Source organism: Corvus brachyrhynchos, unplaced genomic scaffold (assembly GCF_000691975.1).
Source record: "Corvus brachyrhynchos isolate BGI_N302 unplaced genomic scaffold, ASM69197v1 scaffold65, whole genome shotgun sequence".
Taxonomy (NCBI): domain Eukaryota; kingdom Metazoa; phylum Chordata; class Aves; order Passeriformes; family Corvidae; genus Corvus; species Corvus brachyrhynchos.
The window spans coordinates 4,055,616-4,061,537 of NW_008238365.1; the positions used below are offsets into that span (position 1 = coordinate 4,055,616).

The 5,922-nt window shown below is 54.4% G+C and overlaps 1 protein-coding gene across 2 annotated transcripts in view; it reads right to left on the reverse strand.

Moving 5' to 3' along the window:
* The window catches only part of MTF1 (metal regulatory transcription factor 1), a 33,470-nt gene extending 32,919 nt beyond the window's left edge, over positions 1–551 (reverse strand). For both annotated transcript variants that reach the window (XM_008635124.2, XM_008635122.2), the window contains exon 1: positions 12–551. The gene's annotated coding sequence lies outside the window, so the exon portion shown is untranslated. The remainder of the gene's footprint in view (positions 1–11) is intronic.
* Between the last annotated feature and the right edge of the window lie 5,371 nt (positions 552–5,922).

Here is a 5,922-nt window from a genome sequence, read left to right on the forward strand (position 1 = left end):
CACGGCCCTACCCGGCGGCAACTCCTGCGGCCGAACCCCGCGCCTCCGGTCGGCCCTTCCCGGAAGGAAAGGGAGATGGAGAGGAGGAACCTCTCGGGTTGGCAGACATGGGAAAGGTTAATTTCCATGGAAAATCGCGAGATGCTCTTACTTTCAGTAGCACCTTGAAATTTTTTTTTTTTTTTTTAATTTCAAGACGACCCAGCACAGGAGCCGGGTTAGTCTGCAAATCAATTAATGCGGAGTGTGGGAGTAGGTGCTATAAAATATCACCAGAGCCTTTTGCACTGTAGAGACGGAGTTTGGCCTAAATCAGCTCCTTCCACAAATGTAGGAGATGTAGGTCAAAAGACAGGGAAAATCCGAGTGGTCTTGGCTAGTGACAGCTCTGCACCACTTCCCCAGTCCCTCTCTGCTCACCAACGGACAAGGGAACAGTCTGAAATAGCTGCTATAAGCACCAAACCTTACAAGAATTGTGGTGCTGGGCTGTGTTTTTTGAGACAGAGGAACCCTTGACATGGATACGCTGACACTGGCCTGAAACAAATTAAACGCATGCCCCAAACGCTGAACTGCGGTTTCGTTGTACCAGAACAGACACTGCAACGTGGGAAGGGCCGGTTGTGGTAGAATGACGCGTTTTCCATGCAGCCCCACATCCGCTCCCGCTGCTGCTCGCACGGCAGCACCCCGTTAGGGCTGGCAGTGCTCCATGAGGGCCAGCACCGCAGAGCCTTCCTGCCGGGAAAGTACGCAGGGCTCCAAGGGCTCAAACCTGCCCAGCCCAGCTCTCCCTCCCTCCCACAGGTCACACTGTGCTCAGCCACACTCAAAACACCAGCACCAAAGGGGCCTGACACAAAGATTTTAATATTTTGCAATCTTTTCTCTAAGGAACCAGTGGCAGCAGAGGACAGGGCTGGCAGGGAACAGCACCGTGCGTGTGTGCTCAAGCGGCAGCGCATTGACTGCAGGTAATTCTGCCTGACCAGCTCCACCCGTGCTCTGTGTGCTGCAAGAACAGGCTGGGGGAGCGCCAGGGGTGGTTCATGCCCCAGGCTAATGGTCACCTCTGGGCTCTGCCTTAAGCAGTAGAGAACCATAGATGCGAAGCAGAATTATGAGACACTTTTAGCTTAATCTCATTTCCCTGCCTAAGACTGGGAGATGAAACATAAAGTTACTATTTTACCTACACAGGCAAGAAGCATTTTGTTGCCAGAGCACTTTGGAACTAACAGGTCAGAGGGGGTGCAGGGAGACTGTGCCACAACTAGGTCATTGATTAGAGCAGCCCCTGTGCCTCAGTCAAGGCAGAATTTTCTGGTTTTTAAGGAGAACTAATACCCTCATTCCACCTCCTGAGGTCCCCCATTCCAGCAGCACAGAAGCACACACTGCACCACTCCCAGGATCCACAATTAGCTGGCAGGTCTCTCAGACCTACAGGATTTGGACAGGGCAGAATCCCTTGGCGTAGCTTTCTGAGTGCATAGATTAAGTGCTTTTCCTCTGGATACACAGGGGGAATCTTGTTTTCAAGTATTTAAAATTTACTGAAATGCCAGGACTCACCCATCCTGGGATGGTGTAGGATTCAGAGAGCAGCTTAAGGCTGGGGCATAGGATCAGCAGTGGGGCCCTGCACAGGACCCTGAAGGGTGTGCAGCTGCCCATGAGCAGACGCAGAGGGCCCCAGACACCTTGTTTGTGGGACAGGGACAGTACAGAGGGAATTTGCTAGCAAACTTGGCCAAAGTCAGAGAGCAGCAGGATCCTACTGAGTTCTGCAGAGCTCTGCTGCAGGAGAGGCTGCAGACCCTCCCAACTGCTGCCTAACTCCAGAGGGAAGTGGAGACCCCATAATTCAAGAGAAGGACCACCCCACACGACATGACCTTCAGGAGTGGGACCAATGTCACCTGCCCAGCGCTATTGACGTGAACTTTGCCGTCCAGTTTCAGACAGCTGACTTTTGGGGTGGCCAGGCAGCACTCCTGGTAACAGGCAGCCTTCATCCCACCAGCACAGGCTGGTTTGGCAGCCTTGCAGGCTTTGCTACATCCTGCCATGTAATTCAAGCCCATCTTCTTCATCTGGAAGGAGAGAGATATTAGCCTGGGGCTCATGCCAAGCCTTTAGTATTCGCATTACAGGAACACAGTGCTCTGCAGCCTAGGCCATACCTCACAGAAGTCCTGCCCCAAAATGCATCTAGTGACAGTCTTCCTGCCTTTGAAACATTTGTCCCCATGACAGGAAAACACTGCACACACTTTACCCTATGAGAGAAAGAACCAGGGAGACACCATATGTCTATCAGACTCCCAGGACAAAAACTGCATTTCAGACAGCCCTTCACTCCCGAGGGCTCCTCTCCACCCTCCTCCTCCCCACCCCCCCCTTCCCTTTCTTCTGGCATTTGTGCTCTCTTAAGAATTTTAGATCCAGAGATAAAGGAGTACTCTAAAACTGCAAGAAACTACTGAAAGACTAGCAGAGCACACAAGTTTCAAGCCTCTTTTTTCTTCCTCTTAACAGGGCTCTGCAAAGATAAGCACATTCCCCACCACTAGGCTCAGGAAAGGGCTGCAGAGTCCGGTGGGTCCTGCACCCTCCGTGCAGCTGCAGGAAGGCTCATCCCCGTGGTCAGGTCAAACTACCTGAGCTGATGCAAGTGCTGGGCTGGGGAACAGGCCTGATGGACAGGGATAAGGCCCACTGGATAGGGCTCCTTATGGACTCCTTACTTCCAGTGCTTGTTCAGGATTTGTTGCCCTTCCAGAGTCAGCTTTTTATGCCATAAAGCAAGTGGAGGTGAGACCTTTTCCTGTCCCCTGCTCAGGTGGGAGCTCAGCTGTCCCGGCAGCCACAGACCCCAGAACCCATGGATGCAGCAGCCTCTGCTCCTGCGGTACCTACGTTCTGGGGGGAAGGCCAAGGGGTGCTGGTGGTCGTCAGTGACACGGTGGTGGGTGGCAGGTCACCTGTAAACACATGAGGAGCCCTGTGAGGCTGCACCCAGCATACAGCCTGCACAGGGCCCTCCACAGTCACATAGGGCCGGATTCACCAGCATGGCTCCTACTGTGGTCAGAGCTGCCAGGGCCACCCTGCCCCTCACCCAGCTCCAAGGACAGAGTGAGCCCCAGGGCAGAAGAGATGCAGTGGTGCAGCCACAGCCCCTCCACGATGGGTTCTGCCCACCCATCTCCCACCTCTGCCGCAGAACAAAGCTCGGCCGGTACCGTAGGCACTGGCGTTGAGCCTCAGGCAGAGCGGGCCAGCGCAGCACTCCAGGGCACACTGCTGCCTGCTCACACTGGCGTTGGTCCTGCACAGCTCCGCGTCACATCTGCTGCTGCACCTGGCTGTGTAGTTTGTGCTGGAGAAACGATAAAGCTGCAACAGGCAGAGTCAAAGGATAAAGTGAATGTGAAGAGGTACCACCATAAAAGAGCAGAAATAAGTGACAGACTGTCAGAGAGAAATAGGAAATGGAGATGGACACAGACTTAATGGAACACTGTGGATTCCTGAGATAAAGAAAGGGAAGGCTTTCCCTGTTGCAGCCCCCTTGCATCTCCATACCTCGCAGTAAGTCTCATTATGGCAGGTGATTGTTCCATTGGCATGGGCTTCATCCTGGTAACACCTCTCTCCGGAGCACTGAAAGCTCTGGCAGGTTTGCTGGAGAGACAGCAGGGTGTTACCTTGCAGCAAAGCCTCCTCGCACAACACTGCAGGGCTGTCCCCAACCACAGCCTCACTGTCTGGAGGGGCCACCCCCACCTGGCCACCCGCTGTGCTCCCTTCCACCACAGGAGATGCTCCCATGGCACTCCTGGATCTTGTGACCGACCAGCTGGGCAAGTGACACTGTCCATAGGGCTGCAATGGCCCAGCAATACCCCTCTTTCCATTCCTTCCCTTACCATTGTCTCTTCTGCTCCCTTCATAGAGGTGTTGGTGGCCACCAAAGAGGCATTGTTGGCGGAGGCCAGCACTATGGCATTCTTGGTGGCCGCTGAGGTGTTCTTCATGGCTGTGGCCAGCACTGAGGTGTTCTTGGTGGCTGCCAACACATTGTTGGTGGCCTTGTCTACCACCGAGGTATTCTTGGTGGCCACCAAGGTGTTGCTGGCAGTGGCCACCACTGCGGCATTCTTGGTGGCAGCCATCACCATGGCATTCTTGGTGACCACCATGACTGCAGCATTCTGGGTGGTCACTGAAGTGTTCTTGGTGGCCACAGCCACCAATGAGGCCTTCTTGGTGGTCACCACCCCTACTGAGGCGTTCTTTGTGGGCACTGAGGTGTTCTTGTTGGCTGTGGCCACCACCGAGGTGTTCTTGGTAGACATCACCATGGTGTTGGCAGCTGTGCTGTGCTCTGAAAAACACAAAGCTCCTGCTTGGTGAAGGAAACACCAAGGAAAAACGTGCTCAGTGAGCCCCATATCCCTTTCTGAGCCATGGCACAGTACAGAAGGACCTGTGGGAAGCATCTGTCACACTGTGATTAGGAGGTGAAATGGCAGTCAGTGACAGAATGTCCCCAATAGGGTCCACTTGCAGCCACCAACTAGGCAGCCCAAGAAGCAGGTCAGAGCCAACAGCCCACCACAGCAGCACTATGGACAGATGTTACAACAGCTTCTTCCTCCCACTTCCAGCCATATTGCCTGGGAAGAACAGGCTTTTATGGGGGTTAAACCATGAGGAAAGATTCCTCACCTGTCCAGCAGCTCTGTTCTACAGAGCACAGCCTGGAGAGGACAAACACAAAGTCCCTGGTGCACCACACTGCCTTTGTCCCACTCCCCACAGGCCCCCAGATTTCCCCTTGGGATACAGAACTCACCTACTGTGGCAAGAGAGTCTTGAAGACAGAGTTGCAGAGCCAAGATGCAGAGCAGCAAGCCTGGAACCAAGTGGGAATGACTGAGACCACCACACCTGCTGTCTGCTTTACCCACAGCCCAAAGAGCCTCCCCAGCAGCACAGGCAACTCATCCTTGAAACAGATAAGCAGGGATACTCCTCCACCTTCCCAAAGCCCCAGGTGACCAGCAGCCACCCTTCACCCCAGGGAGGCCTCTGGCACAGCCCGCAACAACTGAAGCAGCGATGGAGCCAGGATGGGGGATGGACAGGCACTGCTCTCTGTGCTGCACAAGAGCCCCATTACCTTGAAAGCAGGGGACGAGCCATTGGTGTTTAGCCATCCTTATCCACCAGCAGCTGCACCCAGACCTGGCAGAAGGAGACACAGTCAGAGCTGCTCCCCTAAGGTGCAGGGCAGACAGCCCAGTACAGGTCTGTGCTCTACCTCCAGTGCTCAGCCCTGGGACAACCAGTCACCCCCTCCTGAGAGACTCCCCAAATCCACCGAGGCTGCTGTGGTGGCTGATGGGGAGCAGGATCCATGGGGAACTGTGTGTGCTGTTGGTGTGGCAACAACCCTCCCCAGAGCTCACAGGCAGCACAGCCCTGCAGGCAGCTACCAGGAGCAGGAGTCAGGGTGACACAGTGAAAAAGTGCCACCATGCAGCAGTTTGCTGCTGCAAGTGAAGATGCGACCTGGCTCTCCATTCTCTATTTTCATTCCAAACAGTTACTTGTTTTGCTAAGGAAATGGTGGAGATATGACTCCAAATAGGCTCCAAAGCCAAATTCTCCAAGGAGAATGGCAATACAACCCTCCTGTTTTATGATTTAGGCTGAGTCACCATTCCCCCAGGACACGGAGGGGCTGAAGCTCACGAAAAGACCTCCAAGGCCATTCCCTCAGAGTGACAGAAAAGACAGTGCCAGCTGGCACCTCACCCTGCAAACCAGCACAGCCACCACCCAGAACAGCTCTGGACATCCTACTGAGCCCAGTACCAGCCCAGCCCAGCTCCAAGTGGGGCAGGG